The 21,051-nt window shown below is 38.4% G+C and overlaps 1 protein-coding gene across 4 annotated transcripts in view; it reads left to right on the forward strand.

The window, feature by feature from the left end:
- TFEC (transcription factor EC) overlaps positions 1-21,051 on the forward strand; it is a 135,951-nt gene that overhangs the window by 60,409 nt on the left and 54,491 nt on the right. Inside the window, exon 1 of one of the 4 annotated variants that reach the window (XM_082043532.1) lies at positions 9,100-10,924. The exons of 2 other annotated variants lie outside the window; for them this stretch is intronic. The gene's annotated coding sequence lies outside the window, so the exon portion shown is untranslated. Of the gene's footprint in view, positions 1-9,099; positions 10,925-13,959; positions 14,078-21,051 lie in introns of those variants that run through there. One more of the 4 variants, XM_082043533.1, reaches the window with a different exon arrangement.

Raw genomic sequence — 21,051 nt, forward strand, 5'->3', positions numbered from 1 at the left:
ATTGGATCATTTTTAGAACAACTTCCAAAAGAAATGTGGCGTTTTTTGATGGTCGTTGCCATCTGTTTGCTCATCATCAACCTTTCTTTCCTCCCACCTCAATAGTTCTTGAACCTGCAAGGGAATTTCAACAGAAGTGCCTTGAAGTGTCATGGAGATCCACAGGTGGGTAGGGAAAAAAAACCACATAAATTGTACAACAGAGAAAGAAAACTCTAATGACTCTGTGGAGTTGTAAGCAAGGGGCTGTGCATAGCCTGTTGGGCTCAAGTGGGTCAGGAGCCCATGTGCTGCAAGCCCCCTTCCCACCATTGGAAGGTGCAGTGCAGTGATCATGAGGAACAATCCAAAACAGGCTAACTAGGAGTCCTGGGATAGAAAGCTTAAAGGGAAATAAAACAGAAATCCATTAGAAACAGCACTGTATCAGTTTCGCTGTTCATGGACAAGCTTGTTAATATGCAACATTCAAATTATATTCTGTATATGTGACAATGCGATGAGGGACAACTGCTACATTTTATTTGTCATATTTCTTCAGCTCACACTCATTTTGAGGCTCATCATCTGTGTCTATTTTTGTACTGCAGGTTGTTAAGGTAGTGTAACAAACCAATGCTTTTGACTGGTGTGTTGAATTTTGAACCGGGCTTTGTATTTAGTTACTATGCTTACAATGTTCCACATGTGAAAATAGACACCTTTTCCTCTGAAAGCTTGAGCTGCCTCATTTACTTCATCAGAGTCCTGTGCAGTGCAAAAAGTTCATGGAAAATGTATAGTAATAAAATTATTGTTATTATTATTATCCAGACAATCATTTAAAAGCAAAATGGTAGGCTTTTGCCACTGTTTAAATTAAATATACTAGTCATTAACTAAGAGAGAGGATCTGAAAATAAGATGCAATTGCTAGGGAAAAAGCTCAATTTCTGAATCATGTTACTGAAAGAAGAAAGATGCATTAATGTGATGAGTTTCAGAACCATATAATATTCTTGCTGTATATACCAGAGAGGTAACTTTGGACTGCAGCATTATAAATGAATTTAAGAAGAAGTTAGATATAACCCTTAAAGTATCTTATTTATTTTATTACTGAGAAGATATTTGTTTCTGCTTTGGAAAACCAGAAGGTTTTAGCCCAATGATGCTCAGCTCATACAAGGTTCAGATACTCATGCTTAAGTTCACCAGGGCAACATAATTTACATACAGTTAAGAATCTAGCTGAGAATAACCTGGACTTCTTCTCTGAGCAATTTTGTTGCTTTTTGTGCTTTTCTTCAAGTCCAAATCAATTGCTCTTGTAGACAATCAACCATTGTTTCTCTTCTCTGCTGTATTCCGTATCTAGTGCAAGTTCATCTTATATTGTGGCTCTTGGAAGCCGTTTATTAATCTGGTCTTATTTAGGAGTTAAATATTAATCTATAAGATGTAATAAGCCATATGAATTGCCATTCTTCCTGATTATTTGGGAGGAAATAATTTACATTTTGTAGTGCTTTATTTATAGAGAAAGGAGTCTAGGAGACTTCCAAACTTAGCTACAACACGTGAGATAAGACTTCTGAAAGATCTCTGCCCTGGGCTGCTCCTGTGGAAGTTGTAAGGAATTGCTATTGACCTCAGCAACAGAGCACTTTTAGAAGCCTCAGCTGTGACTGAGAGCTCGTAGTCAGAAGTTATTGGATAACAGATTAGTGCCCCAGTGTGAAAAGAATTACACAGACATAGTGAACCACTTCCTTAAGGGCCTTAGAGCTAAAAAGGACTTTATTGACAGAAAGGAGATCTTAGACTTCTAAAGTCTCAATGTCAAATCCAACAATACAGGAAAAAATTGAGAGAATAACAGTAATCATCCAATGCAGATACTTAAGTTGTATGTTTGTTTAAGTACTGTTTGCAACATCTTACTTTTCTACATTAAAAAAGTTGGAGCTATATCCAAACTAAAGAACTGTTCTCTGAAATAAAGAGCTGTTCTCAGCTCTGGGGCTCATTTCAAGGAGTGAGGCTGGGGGTTATGGAAGATTCTGAAATATTTCTGTAACAATAAAATCTTCCTTAAAAACTAGAATTGTGTGCAAAGAATTTTCTTATTGGATCCTTCTGTGTAGAAAAGTGATATTTAGAAATTTAGAAGACTGATGTATAGAATTTATTGAATGCACAAAATCTGCAAATTCTCTACTACCTTGCCCCAGAGTGGGTTATTTCATCCCTGTTTTAAATGCTGTGATATGGTTCAAGAGAGTGGGGCATCAACCTGTGCAGTCAGGTGCCCCCACAGCTGAGAGTTGTGTGATATTACCTTAATTTAGCAGCAAGGTAAATAGTAATGTGTTTTTCAAGTGAGAGAGGAGAAACTAGTGGGAGAAAGCAGCCAAATACTGAGCTGTGGATAGTCTTCTGTGAACAGCTATCTGAGGCTGGATCCCAGAGGTCCTCCCAGCCTCCTCGACCAGGTGAAGGTATTTCTCAGCACAGCTGCTGATAACACAATATATGGTGGCTACCCCTCTTCCATGGTACCTTCACCATTATCAAGGGATTCAGAAATCGCAGGCTAGATTTTCCAAAACCAATTCTGGCAGTTTGGATTTGGCGTCAGTCTCTATCTCTTTTAAGAAATAATTCTTTGGGAATATTTTAACCTTTTGAATTTTTAACTTTATAGTATCACAAGCCCAACTTTGCACCATTGACTCAAGGTACTTTTCTACTTTAGAGTTAGATAACATTCCCCTATTTCTAAAAACTATCTTCATTTTCAGATATTGAAAGATTCCTGTTCTTTGAAGAAAAATGACTTGATATCTGGTTTATCTGAATCATATATTAATAAAACAGTAACCTTTCATTCGGTCTATTTAATGAGGAAAAAAAGTCAAGTCATGGAGTGTGAAAGATCTGTATTTTATGCATGGACACAACTGTGAAAAAATAGATTACTTCACAGAACTCTTCGGTTTTTAGTTTTGATGCTAAGGTAGCTTTAGAAACCAAGTTTGATATCAGACACTTAATAAGTATGAATTAACAGATGGTCAGTGTTGCATTAGTTCAGTCAACAGGCCAGTCTAAGAAGATAGAAGAGACAGAATTTTGTTTAGACTAACAGAAATATTTTGCACACCATTCGCCTGAAGATGGAGCTTGAGTGGTTCTGAATATATATATAAAACATAACTCGTTTCACAGAACTATGTTTAATAACTTTCTTTTTGGACTTTGTATAGGGAGAGAGGCACCATCTTAAGCTTACTTAGATTCTTGTGGCAGAAAAATGAAATCTATAAACAAACTTTCTTTCTTTAATCTTCCTCAACTACCCTATGCTCCTGGGTGTTTTACAGATTCTTATATAAGACTCCTGTAATTATTGAACTGTTCTTTTGACCTGGTTGCTTGAAGGATATTGGATTTCTGTTATCTGCGAATGGAGATTAGCAGTGAGATCACCTGAAGTGCTAAAACACTGCTAATTTTTTAAAGGGATTTGTTATAAAATCCTTTTTTTTTCTTTTTTTTCTTACCTTGGTCTTCAGTATTCACGTTTAACTCATTACAATATCTGTTCAGTGTAATTCCAGGATGACATTGCCTGGGTAGAATATTTCTAAGCACTTCAATGTCTGCAGTGCAATGTTATAAACTAACTGGTATCTCTGGAAAACAATAATTACATAGTTGGATAATTACTTAGGTATCTAATATTATGATTTAAAATAATAAGAGCATGCTCTCTGTGGCTCATGTTTTCTGCTATTTTTTCAGTGGCCACTTTCTTAAAGGACCTCTTGTCTGTGCATACTGAATCTCTGAGTACTCTCTGAGGTCCTAGTTTCACCTCTTTTCTTTAGCTTCCAGCTTTTCAGGTAAAGCCATTTATTTCACTGTTCCCAGCCAAATGGCAGTGACTATGAGGACCTAAAATTGCAGACATTGCCTGCACTGCAAGTACTTAAAAGCAGGATAGACATAATTGTGAATAGGCATGGTTCTAATTGTGCCCCTTCTGATTTGTGTCCTCAAACTCTTATCCCAAATTACGAATTTTCTAGGGTTGTAGGAGCAGGAAGCGCACCCTGAATACTGTGTTCAGTTTTGGGCCGCTCATCATAAGAAAGACATTGAGATGCTGGAGACAGTTCAGAGGAGGGTGATGAGGCTGGTGAGGGGCCTGGAACACAAGTCTTATGAGGAGCGGTTGAGGAAGTTGAGGCTGTTTAGCCTGGAGAAAAGGAGGCTGTGGGGAAGACCTTATTGCTCTCTGCAGCTACCTGAAAGGAGGTTGTAGCATGGAGTGTGTTGGTCTCTTCTCCCAAGTAACAAGCAATAGAACAAGAGGAAATGACCTCAAGTTGTGCCAGGGGAGGTTTAGATTGGATATTAAGAAAAATTTCTTCACAGAAAGGGTTGTCAGGCATTGGAACAGGCTGCCCAGGGAAGTGGTGGAGTCACCATCCCTGGAGGAGTTTAAAAGGTGTTTAGATGAGGTTCTTAGGGACACAGTTTAGTGACAGAGTTAGGTTATGGTTGGACTCGATGATCCTGAGTGTGTCTTCCAACCGAAATGATTCTATGATTCTATCTATGGCAAAAGAATAACAAACATGGAATTAGTGACCAAACCCAGGAAACAGATATTTTCTTTCTCATCTTGGGTGAAAATGAAGAGACTCCTGAGTGCTCATTTTCTGGAACTGGAAGCCCATGAACAGTTACTGAGTGTGCAAACAGGAGCCTGGGCTTTGACGTCACAGAACAGAAAGTTTTTGCTTCCCTTTTTCGTATTCTCATGGTTACAATTTATTCTTTTTTTTTTTTTTTTTTTTTGTTATGAAATTTTCAACATGGAAGCGTTCTAGCACTAATATCAAAGAAATATGATATTTTCCTTTTGTTAACTACAAGACTATTACTAGAAATTGTCTCCCAAGATATAAAGCGACATCTACCTCTCAATTCAGCAAAGGTCCTTTCTGACAAAAAGAACGAGGAGGAGTAGGGAGAGGAAGTTAAATGTTGTAAAATAACTCTCATTTCTGCAAATGTAATAAAAGTACTAGACACTATGCTTGTAAATAAAGAGACAAGCATGTGGGAAAGAAAATAGGGTTGCTAAGGCCAGTGACCTTCATAAAGAATGAAGAAGACAATTGTAAAACATTATCTGTCCAGTTCACAAATCTTCTTCAACCTCTGTTGTGCAAGCCTGAGTGAAAATATTTTAGGCAAAGCTTTAAAAGAACCTGGAGGACTGTACAAAAATGCCAAGAATTGGATTAATTGGCATAATACAAGGTGGCTGGGCACAGTTGGGGAAAGTGTCAGTGTAGGGAGAATCCCTACCAAGTAAGACTGTCTGTGCAATTAGCTATCTGAACTCTAACCCTTCCAGAATAATTAATGAATAACAGAGGGGATCAAGACAAAGACACAAAGTGATTTGGTGGGTGCTAGCAAGTAATACATCAAAGAATGCTGGTAATTGGCCCTGTGGCTTTCATTCTTTGCCCTATTTCTTTCAATTCATTGACTCAAAATAATGGGTTCAGGTTCATTATCAACAGGTTTTAGCTGCAAGAGCACAACACTTCAACAAAGCAATGATTGTAGCAGTGCTGGTGGTGAAGTAAAAAGTTGTAGACTGTAGCACACTCCCTTGAAAGGGAAAGTAGCAGCATAGTCATAGGCTTTGTCTTACATGAAACAGTTGGTATTCACGAATTTGCTCTGAGTTTTCTAAGACTTGGTGTTCACTGAGGTTACAATGCTGGAATACAGTTGGTATGGGCAGGTATGTATAACTCCACTTCAAACCATATTATAGCAGCAGTGTCTATATTCTGTTCCTTCAGCTGTAAGAAATGAAGTAAAATTCTTGACATCATGTGTCACATGTACATGACATTATTTGCATAGTAATGGAGACAGTTTAGAGGCTTTTCTTCCCCCCCATTTTGGCGGCATTGTGGTAACGTGAAAGTTCATTATTTTTAATCCATGAAAATATCTTCCTGATCTGCAGAATTTTAGTTGGGGGTTTAATGTTTTTTTTTTTGAACCAAAGTTATAAATGAAATCTCCACTGTTCTGTTTTATTTCTAGTGTAAATGCTGTTGTAAGGTGTTGATTTAGCTGTTGAGGAGGCATTTAATTAATTAAGAGTAGCTTTTCATAAACAATAGAAGAAGCAGCAGAACGTTAGAGCAGTCATCTTCAAGGAGTGAATAATGTGCATTTTTGCTCTGCTATTTCATTTTACCATGATTGTTTCTCCTTATTTACAGGTTTTAGTGTTTGATATTTGTTATTTTATTACCATCGCATAAAATACTATTGCATTTATGGTTAAAAACTGCCTTTTTGGTATAGTATTTGAGAGACCTGAGATGCAGTTTAAATTTTAGGAGCATGCTTATGAGCACAAATGGGCGCAAACTTATTTTTCTTTTAAGTTAAGAGAAGATATTTTGAATTTAGGTTCATAGCAAATATGCAAAATGTCGTAAATGCTTCAAACACTGAAGTGTGCTCCATATTATAATGGACAACAATCTAAAAATGTCCCATTACCTCTGATAAGTCTGTTAGGATGTAGCTGCTTGTGCAACTATTGGCTACCTAAGTATTACAGGTCACATTCTCATCTCCATCATATCCCTGTCTTTTTGGAATAGCTTGAACAAAATTTATGCAGAGTTTCATTTCAAGAGGATTGCATTTTGTAACTGTAAAATCATAAAGTAGAATCTTGAATAGTAATAAAGTTAGACTAAAAATTTCTGATACAACTTGCGGTATTTCATTTTGAGCTTAGTCATGTTACTGAGAAAAACAATTGTGTGAAATTTTCAAATAAAGGTATGATTTAGCAGTATATAAATACAGCTATAAATATGGTGAACGATCAGTAGCTTCCTTCCTTTTAAATGCACTCAAACTGTTTGAAATAATGTTGTCACTGATCTGCGTATAGTACTCCTTTGTTGTTGTCTTCTGTCACATAGATTCATCCATTAGAATACATACCTTATTCAGAACTTTGTCATTGCCATGGGCAAAAATATTCAGGTTTTGGAAAAGCTTTATTAGAACATATTCTAAATTGAATAGTTGTTTTTGATAAATTCTAAGTAACACTTCTCATAATTTCTTTAAATTTTTAAATATTTGTAATAGGACACTGCTTAGCACTGGGAAAAGTGCTACAAGTAGAGGCAGAGATTGGTAGAGGTTTCTTGTGTGAATCTCAGCATGACTTACACAATGTATGAAACACTCTGTCACAGTTTCAGGTTTGTTTTTCTTTTAAGTTCAAATTCCAGTTCTTATGGAGGCTTCTCATAGCATGAGGAAGTCTTTTCCACCTGTTCATTGGGACATGGATGCCATAAATATATAATCTTCACAATAATTAATGTTAAAGGTGGTAAACAAACAGTAAACTATGATTTATTGTAATCTTGCCACTATTGTGTGTTGTTAAAAGAATATTTTTAAACTATCTGTATTGTGAAGAGCCATACTTGCAGTGCCTTCTGTCACATGTATAATTCAAGATTTCGAGTTGACAAAATACTGGTTGATCTTGTCCCAGAGGTTCTCACACTTTTTCAGAAAGTTGCTCCTCTTTTTGTATAATTTTACCTTCAAGTGAATAACAAGACTTTGGGGGAGAAGGAAAATCATTATTAAAAATACACATAGACTTGATCAAAATAACTTTGATGGCTAGAATGATGAGAACAGTCATTCTCTTCCTTTGACAGGTATTTTTTGGTCTGAGATTTGAGGGCACTGATATTGATTTAGAAAGCTCAGTGGCTCAATTTTAAATGAAATGTAAAACTCTTCCATTTTCTCACCTATCAACCTCCATAAAAGAGCAGCTGCTCTTGCAGGGAAAAGCACTATTCTCGCTTTGGGTATCACAATGCATTTATGATGTGCGGCTTATCTAAACAGCTTCCCTTTGTGTGATGAAGGAAGAAAATGTATCTTTATTTAGGCTATGAGTTCTGACTGTAGCAGCACAATATAAGTCTGGATGCCAGGCTGGGATGCGGGGTCTAGACCCCCTTGAGGGCATCCTTCCCAGCAGGTATCCCCTGCTTTTTCCCTCTCTCCTGGAAGGGACAATGGCAGAAGGCTATTCCCTGCTCTCCCTCTCCTTCAATCAGCTGCACTGCTGGCCCTGACATCCCCTCCTTCTCCTGTGCAGAGAAACAGCAGCAAGCTGAATGTGCCTGGGCAGTTGCTTGGAACCTTCTTATCCCACAGTAGATTCCTAGAAACACACAGGAAGTTCATCCTTTATACCCTTGATGATCAAAACTTCATGGAAATACATGGAAAACAGATTAGGTTTGATAGCAGAACTAACCATATATGGGAAAGGCAGAGGAAGAGGAGTTGACGGACAGTCCTGTCTCTCAGACGTGCTCAGTTCCTGTCTTTTAGTGAGAACAGGAACAACTTCAGGCTTTTAAGGACGTTTAGCAGATAAGATTTAGAATATACCTAGCTGCGTTGCTTTCTAATAGAAAGTGCATGAAGACTGCAAAGGAGAGGGGAGTCTTGGTTGCTGAAGGTCAGTTCTTGTTTCAAAGGCTGACCTCCTTTGAAAAGAGGTCTCTCTGCCTACTGTTCCCACAGGATGGGACCCAGGGGCTGGATCCATGCTGGCCTGCAGTCAGGGCAGTGCTGAGCTTCCATTCAAGTCACTATTCTCTGAAAAAAAGGCATTTCAGCATACCCTTAGGTGTCTTTGACTAAAAACTGTACGCTTTCTAAAACAGGGTCTTCATTTGGCTGATATTATGTGCTTGAATATATCAAAGGCTGTAAACTTAACAAAATCCAGGCTCTTCTTGACACAACTGTTTAATCTTCTTTTGCTATGATTTCATTTGGCCTGTTATCCACTGCACAGTGTCTTACTGGGACTATTAGTAAAATGTGGGTTAAATGTGTCTGGAAGAGATTATTTTTTTTTTCCAAATTTTTAGGTGCCAGAAAGGGAAAAATACAGGATGTCAGTAATCAGACTCAGGGAGTGCAACCTGTGTTTTTGAGATTTATTCCTAAACTGTGTCATATACAAACTTTATTATCAAGCCTCTTAAGGATGACAATAATTACCAGGACAAAGTCTTTCGAGATTCTTAGGTGAAAGGTATATGTAGCAGGGAAATACTGCAATAATGACATTTTAATTTAATTATTTCTCTAACACGGAAAAAAGGAAACGTTTATGGCTTGGGGAGGGAGCTGACCTCTGTTATCAATACTGTTTGTACTTTCTCACAAAGTGCATTCCTTAGACAAAAGAATAAAGGATTCTCCTCTGGATCCCAGGGAAATGGCCAGCATGATGCTAAAGGGTGCAGAGAGTGACTAGTCCGTCTCCCCTAAGGCCAGACCTTCTATTCCTGTCCACTTCGCCACCCTGATCCATTCCATGATGGTTTCTATACTACTTGCCAGAATTTTCTCTGGCTGGAGGTCCAAAGAGGTTTTCTCATGAAAAAAAACCACAAAAACTTTGCTGAAGGTTATCTTGTTTGTGGACCTCCGAATCCACCTCAGTTTTGCAAGCACACCGTTAGAAGCTTGGCTGTCCCTGTCTGGAGCAGAGCTCAGGTGAAGGCCATTGCAGGTACCATGATTTTTTTTTTTTTTTAAGGTTTGTAATGCTATAAGAATAGCAATGGCATCTTCAGCAGCTTTAAGAGAAAGCAGATCTGTTTCAGTGTCTGAGATGGATAGTGTCTGAATGTTTTATCTATCTGATGTTTTTGTCCCTGTATAACTTTTTGCCATAATGGACCTTTCTTACTTGTTGAGATCTATTAACTTATAACAGAGGCACTATTAACTTATACCCCTATTGTTACTAAAAACTCTGAGTTGCCATTTGAATCTCAACCCCCTTGCTTTTAGTTTTGTGCACCAAATACTTGATTGTGAGTGTGAGACCTTTCAAAGTGTTTTAGCGTCTTCCAAGTAATGAATAATTGAAACAGGAAAATGCTGTGCTAGTTGTAGCTCATCTGTCATTGCTTGTGTATCCCAGTTCTTGCTTCTCATAAAGGGTTAGGTGAATCCTTTCCTGAACTGGACACAGGGATGCAAACTCCCACCTTTGAAAGCATCTGAATCTGAAGATTCAAATATGCCCATAGCAGTTATAGCAGTTATAAAAACTGGGCTTAAAAGAGACAAAATTGCCTCCCTCAAGGCTTTAGCATATAGGCACTACTTTAAGGAAAAAAAAAAAGAAAAAAGAAAAAAAGAAAAAAAAGGCTTAGGGGATGTAGCATGATTTCAAGTTACTCATAATTTGAAAGAAATCATTGCATTACAAGAGCCTACCCTGATTACAGAACTTTCTCATCTCAATCCAAGATAAACATGTCTTCAACACCACATACACCTGACTTGCCCTTTTAAATACCTAAAACCTTGATCCATATTCAGGGCTCTTTTTTCTTGAGTCTCCCTGCTGTGATGAAAGAGTCAGCTCATCTTGTATTAATTTTGTCTCGGTACATGGAATATTTTTATGCTATAGCTTATGGCGCAGGTTTTTTCATATATTTCTGAGAATTTAAAGCTGTTAAAGTACTAGCTAAAATTTCCACTTCACTTCCAAACAACATGTTTTGTTAGTGAGAGGAAGGTGGTGTTATGCAAACATTGCCATAAGCAATGATCTCTAACAGCCATTGAAAGTCAAATATAGAACCAAATTTCTAGTAGTTCCTTAAGAGGCCAACCTCGTCCCCACCCTTCATGGGAAGGGAAGCAGAATCTGTGAAACCCCTGGACGCTTGCTTCCCTCGGCATCACTGACCTCAAGCTGGCTGGTCATGTCTGCCACAAGCGGTATGAGTAAGGAGCAAGGGTGAGTAGGGAGACAGGCAAGTACCTGCCTCCAGGGACCATTCAGCTTCTTGATGGGGGGTGACAACCAGCTGACAGGGCCTAGCGGGGGTTCAGAGACAGCAGGAGTGGGTGTAGGGCCTGGCAATGGTGGTGGCAGCCCTGGGGAGAAACTGAGCACCCATCCCAGGCTGGCAGGCAGCACCCGCTGCTCTGCCGGGGTGTGTGAGAGCAGCCTCTGCACAACAGGGCTTAATTGTGTGGTCATTAAGAATCGATTTTAATGCTTGTATTTTAACTGCCGTTGAAGTTGCAGGGCATTTTTGAGGCAGGAACTGGTTGTTTAAAAATATATTTTTAATGCCATCGGGATTTGGACCACACGACAATTAAACTCTTGTACTTCTATAGCCATAGCATTACACCATAGCTAACCAGGTTTAAGTTAGACCATTAACTTAATAGACTGCTTTCTGAGGAGACAGGAAGATTTCATTCCCCTGTTTTATAAAATTAAATTTGTTGTACTATATAAAACAATACATGTTCTTTACTGCTTATTTACACAAAGCTTCTATTAAGTTCAGTGGAAGTTTTGCTGAAAATTTCAGAGCAAGGCTGTATTCAAATAATATTTATATCACACCACACTTTTCCATTACGCAGTTTACCCCCTCCCTTTGTCCATTTTATATTTGATTCTGAACTAATGTTTAGAACTATGGAGACTTTAACAACCATGTATGTACATATGTTAAATCCATTTATATGGATGTATAGAAAGCTATATTCATTCACAATTAAACTCGCCACAATAAAAACTTGATTCTAAATATAGACAATTTGTCCCTAAGGGAAAGGAAAAGAAAGACCACTGATCTAAGGGAAAAAACAGTAATGCCTTTCTGTCCACCAAACCTACAATTACTATGTGGTATCTAACAATTTTCATTATACTTGCACTTTTTGCCTCCACAGTCATGGACAAATCTCTCAAATTCGAATGTCCAAAATGTAGATGAATTTTCAAAGCCTGAAAGTTATTTAAAAGCATAGTCTACAATAAGATCAGTGGGGACTGGCATTCTTGAGTCACTTTTGTGGTTCTCACAAGAATATCCTGAATATATAATTTCACATCAAAGTCAACATGCTCCCTGCAATGCTGAAGGGAGCAATTGACTTTTGGAGAGCTATACACAAAGGTATTATGGCACCACTGTGGCAACTGACAGGGCTGAGTACTAATTTAGATGCCTAATTTTAAATCAAGGTAAATTAAAAAAAATCATGCTTATTTGTCCCACATCAGATTATGAAGCTGTTCCTAGACAGCTCATCTTAACTGGGTCATTTGACATCTGAGCTAAGCCACTTGTCACTGTGGACAAGTAAGATCTAACAAAGAGCAATCAACCCACCTATTTTAGACATAATCAGGACACAATTCCTTAATTTAATGCAAAACTTGTATTCTGGAACCAACATGTATTTGTATGGAAGCAAAAGCAAACAAAAAAAGAATGATAACAAGGTTAGATTTGAAGCCATTCTTTTCTCTTCATATTGGCCTGCTGCATATTCCCCAACCTCAAAAATGCCCAATGCCTTTGCTGAGTGGGAGAAGACAAATGTGACAGTAACCTTGGGAAATAACGCTTACTAGAGACACACTTTCATACTCTGCTCCAGGGTAACCGGTCATGTTGGATCAATGCAGGTATGAGGGTACACAGAACTGTAAATGCAAATGTATTTAAGAAAACAAAGGTGCAAATTAGAAATTTCTAAGCCAGGTCAGTAAAAGGCAAGCTTGCCCTTGAGGTGTGCTTTACCCTACTGTTTTGTGTTTTAATCTATCACTCTAAGCCACTTCACCTTTATAGAGTTGTTGTGTCAGTGTACAAGACTATAAATTTTCCCTAGCTACTGTTTTCCCTGTACCAAAACAGAAAGGGAACGTCTCTGTGAAGATCCTTTTGCAGAAAGGCATAGGAAGGTTGGTCACCAGAGTGCTAGAAAGCCACCTTTAAGCAGTAAGTGGCGAGCAAGTGGGCAGAGGCTCAGGATTTGTTTCACAGTCATAACATTATCTTTGGAGGCTTCTTGGGGCTGTACTAGTATGTTGCCCATCTGGATGGTAGGTGATCTGAGCTGGGCAACATTGTGGTCAGATGTGCCTGTAACTGGTCAGATTCTGCTGCGTTGTGAAAGCAGGGAAAGCAGCACCGAGCTGCAGGCAGTTGTCGGCACAGGGCTGGGAACTGAACAAACTCTCTCCTGCAAGCGATAATTATACCACGGTTCAGTAAAGAAGCGCTTGCAAAACCAGGCACAGCCAAGCGCAAAATAACCTTGCTGATCAAGCAGCCATACCCATGGGGATCTATTAACTTTTCATCTTGGCAGAGACTATAGAGGTGTGTTCAAAACCTGTTGGTTTGATGTTTCTTTCAGGAGAAAATGTAAGTGTAGGTTAAAGGGAAGCTGCTTCTCAAGTCTCAGGCTACACATGTTGGAAATACTTGTTGCTTTCCTCAGTTTCGTACAATGTTTCAAAGCCTCCCTTCAGACTGTGTTCTGCTTTGCAGAATTTATCATTTATCCAGGGAAGGTAGGCAAAAGGGCAGCAGAGAGATGGCACAGAGAGGTGGTAGGAATTGGCCAAAGTGACCCAGCCCCTCAAGTCATTACATGGGAATACACACTTGCTGTCCCGAAACAAAGTTCTTCACCATATATCTCAGATCCATTAAAGCGAATGTGTATTATTAAATTTGCCATGCTCCTCCAAACTTACTTGTTGAGTCAGAGTCTTAAGCAATAGCTGAAAACCTGAGGGTGGGGAAGGGGAGAAGGAAGGATAAGAGGAGACTACTCACACTTCACAGCCTCATCTGAAAAAGGAAGTGCTGAAGGTTTTGCAAGATAATCAGATCCTCAAAAAAAAACCAAAACAAACCCCAAACCCAACCAAAAACCAAAAGAGTACAGCCTGTTTTGCAGCCAGTTTCAGAGCCAGTTTCATGGATGCTGTGAGCCAAATGCACTTCCACTGCAAACCAGTTCAGCAATGGACTTTACTGCAGCTGCTCTCACTTGTACTGATTTGAAAATGGCCAAATAAACCAGGGAAACTTTTCTAATTATTATATAAACTGCTGATGACAGTGCTGTAAGTAGAAATTCACAATCTATAGCACATGGGTTATGGATTGAAAACATGGAAATACAATACATTTCAGATCACTTTGCACCATTTCTCTTCTTAATTTCCATTGGCTAAACATAATCAAGTTGCCTGAGAAGCATGAAATGTTCTTTTAGGTTTTGGTGGGGTTTTTTGGTTGTGTTTTGTTTGTTTGGTTGGTTGGTTTTTTGTTTGTTTGTTTTTCTCTTTGTGTGTTTTGTTTTGTTTTCAGAAATGCAATTGCTTTAGCTGCATCATGTGTGTGAACATAAACACAAGGTGTCGGTGAGCTATATTGACAATCTTCAACATTAGATGTGTTCCACACTGGTAAAAAAAAAAAAAAAAAAGAAAGAGGAAAAGCAGAAACCAAATTAAAAAGTCTTAAAATCAGGCAATTTACCACCCAACAGAAGCAAGGATGAGATGACAGACTCAAAATATGAGAATTAGCAATGATTTGTAGAACCAAATAAAAATAATGATGCTGATAAAATTTTAAAATATTAGCATTCCAAATGTTCACTTAAACAAAATTTAACCTGTGAATCAAGTAAACTTTGTCCCCATGTTCTAAAATGAGTCTTCTAATGAAAAACTTCGGTGTTCTTTTTCATCCTAACTTTCTTTAATCTTCAGTCTCTGGGTTTGACATGTATTTAAAAAAGTCTAAAAATAGGACAGTGAAATGTAATGACTTTGAGCAATAGCGGCATGACTCAGACTATTTTCTCTTAGAGTCCACTGTCAACTCAAACTAAGGGTGGCCTCTGTTCAGTTTTAGTTGCTAATATTAGGCTTTCTTTCAGAACTTTGGTAAAGACAGCTCAAATTTTAGTGTATAAATTATGGTGCCATGTAAACTTTAACTAAAAGGATGCAGATACTCAACTAGTATATTTCGCGATTTAATGAAATGACTTATATTATAGGAAGGCATTTTCTCAGCCAGTGTGACCAGCATAGAAAGATAAGGATGGTCATTTACTTTCCTCATGTGAGATAACTCCAAAACCATATAATTGACAGTATCTGTAGCTCAATGGTACTAATATATTTAAAGATGATTAAAAAAAGACTTTCCACTGCAGTGTGGGAAATTTTCAAATTCTGTTTCCCCAAATGTTGCAAGACCTATGGGGTAACATAATTCCCACTGCTGATATCTGGGTGCTTCATATCGCACTCAAGGAAGGGTACCTTGAGGTGGGTGGTGATAGATATGAGGCTGGTACCAGAGTAAGAGGAACTTTTTTCCTAGTCTGTTTAGGGAACCACAGGCAACTGGGACTGACCCTGCCACATGTGTGCCAAATGCCTCTGGGGTGTCTTCTGCTCCCTCTCAGAGTGGATTATGTTGCAGTTGCTGCTCAGATCACCCATGAGCTGTTGAGCAAATGGAAAGAAAATTACTCTTTCTTAAAATAATTCCCAAGAAACGACAGAGCCTAAAAACTGACTCTCTCCCCTGAAAAGTAAATAATTCTGGAAGTGTCTGTGGCTCCTGCAGGTAGAGTGTTACTTAGTGCCTGTAGATGTTTGATCAGGTCTGCAGCTTCTCATTCTTTATGGTGAGGTCCTTGAAAAAAACTCCCCAATCAGTTATAAACACCAACAGGAATTGTAGTTTATCTTTATAGTTACTAACATGATAGCAAGTTGAAATACTTTCACTTTTGAACCAAACTGAATTAATCAAATTTATCTTTTTCTTTGATGCACACGACTCCTGTTCATTTTGCAAAATGCTCAAAGGGTTAAATTAAAGATGAAATAGAACACAGTAAGATGCAGGAAAGCCTCCCACTTCTTCAAATCATGTTTAAATGATGAAAAGTCTTTCTACAGGGTTACATCCAAACTGTAGATTTCCTGCTACATGTAATAACATAACTTCATGCATAATGATAAAACTTCATTCTTGTAAATTCGATATTGGAATTACCATAATTATTTATGTCAGAACATAAATAACTTTGTTCTCCTATAATGGCTTTTGTTCTCTGACTTGAATGTCATTGTTATATGTGTGTGTATATATATATATATATATATATATATATGTGTCTGTGTGTGTGTGGTTTTTTTTTAAGTGTGAATATTTTCAGGTTTAGCAGGATTAAACCAAAACAAAATCTAATGAATAGTATCATAAAATTCATGTTACAGATCATTTGAACCTATAAGAGTTAGCACTCTAATTAATTTAATTTTGACTAAGAAATTAAATGCACACTTACTTCCCAGGTGAATGAACAGATAAGACAGCAGAGGCATATATTTAACACTAGCTTCATGTGCCTTGTCTGCACATGGTCTTTAATGCCTGAGAAAGATTGTATTATGTCCAGACTTCCACCTCTAAGTTCACATTTAGAAACTAGATAAAGTGTTCCTGAGAGTGGCCACTGCCTATGGTATTTTGTGGCCCATATAGCTTTCCATGAAGGTGGTTTTCTGTACTTGTAAGAAGCAGTTCATTTGCACTGAAAGTGCTAATGAATAAGTGAAACATAACACTCAAAGGACATGAGTGAATATTTTGCTTCATGGCCTGTGTGAAGTGCATGGATCCACAACTTCAGAAGTGGATGAAAAACTGGACATGAGCTGGCAATATGCACCTGCAGCCCAGAAAGCCAAGAGTATCCAGAGCTGCATAAAAAGAAGAGTGGTCAGCAGGTGAGGGAGATGGTTCTGCTCCACTCTGATGAGGTCCTACCTGGAGTCCTTGGTACAGGAAAGACATGGACCTGTTGGAGACGGTCCAGAGGGATGCCACAAAAATGATCAGAGAAGTGCAATCCCTGTCCTATGAGAAAAGGTTGAGAGAGTTTGGGTTGTTGAGCGTGGAGAAGAGAAGGCTCCAGGGAGACCTTATTGTGGCCTTTCAGTACTTAAAAGGGGCTTATAAGAAAGATGGGGACAAACTTTTTATTAGCGCCTGTAGCAATAGGACAGGGATAATGATTTTAAAATAAAAAGTTGGACATTCAGATTAGATATAAGAAAGAATTTTTTGAAGATGAGGGTGGTGAAACACTGGAACAGGTTGCTCACAGAGGTGGTAGGTGCTCCATCCCTTGAAACATTCAAGGTCAGGTTAGAAAGGGCTTTGAGCAACCTGTTCTAGTTGAAGATGTACCTCCTAATTGCAGGGGAGTTGGACTAGATGGTCTTTAAAGGTCCCTTTCAACTTAAACCTTTCTATGACTCTGTGATTCTATGAAGCGATGTCTGGATTATTATTTCCCTCTGTCAGCCAGTGTTCAGCATCATGTATAGTACATGCTGAAGACTAACAATGTGCTTGCATCCTGAGGACTCATTGTGGTCTCTTCAGTGTGTTCATTAAGGTTGTTGAAGTATCCCTTGAAGTTTCTCAATCTTGTTTTCACTAGGTAAGGATTAAAATAGTGCTTGACCCGCCTTAAAGTTTTGACTGCATGAGGGGTTAGTGGCTCTATGTGATTCCTTCAGGTATCTGGGTGTGGTTTATTTAGATATGTCTTATTCTCATTAAAGCTGTGTTTTGCAGTTTTCTTTGTTGTGATCAGGGACTGATTAGTAAGGCTGACTATTCCTGCCCCACTCTGAGAGAGCTTTTGTTGTCTGCAGAGTCCTACTGATGGAAAAGTGGTGGGAGTAAGCAGGGAACAAAACTCATAATTTGAAGCACACAAAAAAGGGAGACTTTTGCTCAGCTTGAGAAGAAAGCTAAATTAAAAATGACAGTAATCATAACAGACCTCACTTTTTCATTTTGGGATTCAAAAAATGCATGTTGAAGCCAATAAGATTAATTAATATATTAAGATGAGAAACTCAAGTGCATGGAGAGTTTTGTGATAAGCTGCAAGTCTTTTTTTCTGCTTTGAAAGCTCTCTGCATGTTTGTACATTTATGGGAAGGCATGTATGATAAACAGAGAGAAATATATACATATGTATTTGTACATTTTATATTATGTATTTTATATATATACTGTCCATAAATTACCATTTAAGGTTATCATTTCAGTTACACATTCTTTACTGAACAGTAAGATGCGAAGGAGATTTTCTCTTTTACAGTTAAGTAAAGGCCAGCTGTGTTGACTTTACAGCTTGGTCATGTCCCATTGAGGGATCTGTTACCAGTGACATGGTAAAGCTGGATCTGAAAAGAGGTCCTGCACAGGAAGAAGATTTGTGAAAAAGTAAAAATGAGAGACAAACCCACGAATAATAATAGACACTTTAATTTATAGACAATTGTTTATTAGATGTTTTGTGAATAAAATATTGCATGGTTATATAATTGCAATTTAATTCTGTTCACTCAGTCATGAGGAGGAATTCTGCTAAGTGTATAAGATCTAATTAGAAAAACAAAAAAAATCTTCTGAATGCTCTAAATGTCTGTCTGTCTACCTTTGCTCTGTGCTCAAGGACAGAGCTCCCCTTTGAAAGGGAGGGTGGAGGGGGGAAGAGTAGCAGATGTCTTCAGGTTAAGCACTGCCTGCTCAGCTGCATCATATCTACACATCTTTATGTATCTGAATTGAGAATTCCGTCATCTAAAAATTAAAACCACCCTTTGCAGGGCGAGACTGCCAGAGACAGCCTTTTCCGTGAACAGCAGCTTATCCACTTTCTGTAGAAGAACTGGAGCCACACTTAAGTAGGAGTCACTGTGCCTCTGTATGTCTACCACATCTCTTTGATACATTTAGAAACTGTATCCCTGTTGATATACTTGTTGCAGGAATGTAAAACTTTATATAGCATTTGGAATCTAAACTAACCCAGAAATTGCCAACATTAGTTTTTTTTGGTCTCAGTCTGGCTGAGTGCTATTTTTTCAGAATTCCTACATTGAAAGATACAGGTCTGCAAACATGCTGTAGTTTGGAAAAATTGTCTGTGTATATTATCTAGTCTTTAGCCAGCTAGTCCTATTGTGCAGTGCTGCATGAGGTTGTGTGGATTGTAGAGGTAAGTCCTGGTAATTGAATAACTGGTGTTCCAGGTGGAGCCTGAGGTGGGATGCAAGTGTTTGCAGTGTCTGCCTGCCTCCTTCCTACATCTGTCTTACTTTGATGAGCAATTCAATTCACACACAATAATTTTTTTTCTGTTAGAAAAGTTGAACAGTTGGTGCCAGTCTACATAATGGCTGGCTACTACAATACCTTCTTTTTTATTATTAACAAAAGCACTCTGAATATTCATAAGAAGTTGACATTATTTCATTAGCTGTTGCAGATGTATGGGTAAGCCTACTGAAAAGGGTACCGTGCTCTCTGCTGGATATATGCATGAATGTTTCTAAAACATGACTTCCCACAAGCACGGAGGACCATATAGCAAGACAATTAACAGGCACTGAATGTGTATTCCCCCTCTCTCATTCCTGCTCTCTTTCTTGTTGGTTCAGAGCTGTATTTATTATTACTTCTTTCATAAATCTGTGAGATCCTGATCAAGCTCTCTAATAGATAGACAGAAACGTGTGTTTGTCAAATTTCTCAGCCCTTTTGACTGCCTCAGTTTTAACAAAGAGGTTTTTATATATTGGATTTTTAGCAGTATTACAGAAACAAGACCTTTAAAGTTTATTTCAAAATCAGGGTTGCACTCGGGAGCTCAAAAATTTCCAGTCATGTTCAAAAAGCAGGAAATCTGCCATTTTGTAAAGCAGGTGGTTATAACTATTGGCTGATTGTGCCTCCTGAGCAACCTGTGACATGGGACAGAGCCTGAAATTTTGTTCTGAGTTTGCAAAATGTATAGCATGAGGAGTTTCTGGTATACCACAGGCTTTTAGGAGACACATGGCTACTGTCTCCAGTTGCATGGGTCAAGCTAGTTGCAGGTGCTGGGCTGCCAATGTGGTAGAGGGTAGATATAAGTGGTGATGATGGGCTGGAACCCCATTTCATTCCTACCTTGTGCTCTACCACCATTTCTCTGTGCTGCTATAGTGCAACAAATAAATATTAATAAGATATAGTGGATGTCTTTGGCCTGCTGACATTTTGAACTAGTGTCAGTGGGTGGAGAGCTTGTGATGAGAGAGGATGTGCAAAAATAGTTTTGGATTTGGCTCATGGAAGAGCTAGTAGAAAGAAAGATCCATAAATCTCTGCTCTAGTGAGCATTAATCAGTCTGGGGACCTGATGCATACAAGCAAATATCTTGGTTTTCCCCTGAGATTCTGAGTTACGCTTTCAAGAATAATAACTACTTTCTGAATTCCGGCCTTCTGCCCTGAGAGAGTCTTCTACTCTCTGGCCATACAAGCATTGCTGCCAGCCCAATTCTGTCACATCCTATACTAAAAAACAGAATGCCCATATCCAAAAGCAAATAAAAATGACACAGTAAAGAGGAATCACCTGCTTTGTTTTGTTTTGTTTTGGTTTTGTTTTTCCTAAATTCTGTGCATTGCAATAAAACTCCAGCAGCTAAGGTTTGTGATTCTGTTCCTTATTTCCCAGTCCCTATGCTATTTTTTATCCATTGCTTTTCGTCTCCACCTGGATTAGCAGCTGCCTGTGAACTTACAGCCCTCAGATCCACAGAACATGTTGTAAGAGATCCAAATCGATAGAAAGCAGCTGCTTAGCATCCCTACATCACCCTACACAGACCGACACACTCACGGCATGTCAGTGGGGGTGAAACAGGAACGCAGAGGGGATACAGTGATGCTGAACATTTGTTATTGCTTCTTTGTCCTTCTTGACCAGGGTTCAGTGGTTCCAGAAAACATAACTAATGGAGTAATGATCCAGCAGGAAAAATTTGCAAGAACTAGACCCAGAACATTTTTCACGTGTACTCTTCTCATGAATTAAGTGGTCAGATCTCTTATTATGGAAACTGTTTTCTGTGTGTTGTCTTGCTGCTATGAGGGGCTGGCTCCCTTCTAAACTCTCAGTATGATACTATGTCTGAGACTAGGCTATTAAAAT

This window comes from Streptopelia decaocto (assembly GCF_964273445.1).
Source record: "Streptopelia decaocto genome assembly, chromosome: 1".
NCBI classification, from domain to species: domain Eukaryota; kingdom Metazoa; phylum Chordata; class Aves; order Columbiformes; family Columbidae; genus Streptopelia; species Streptopelia decaocto.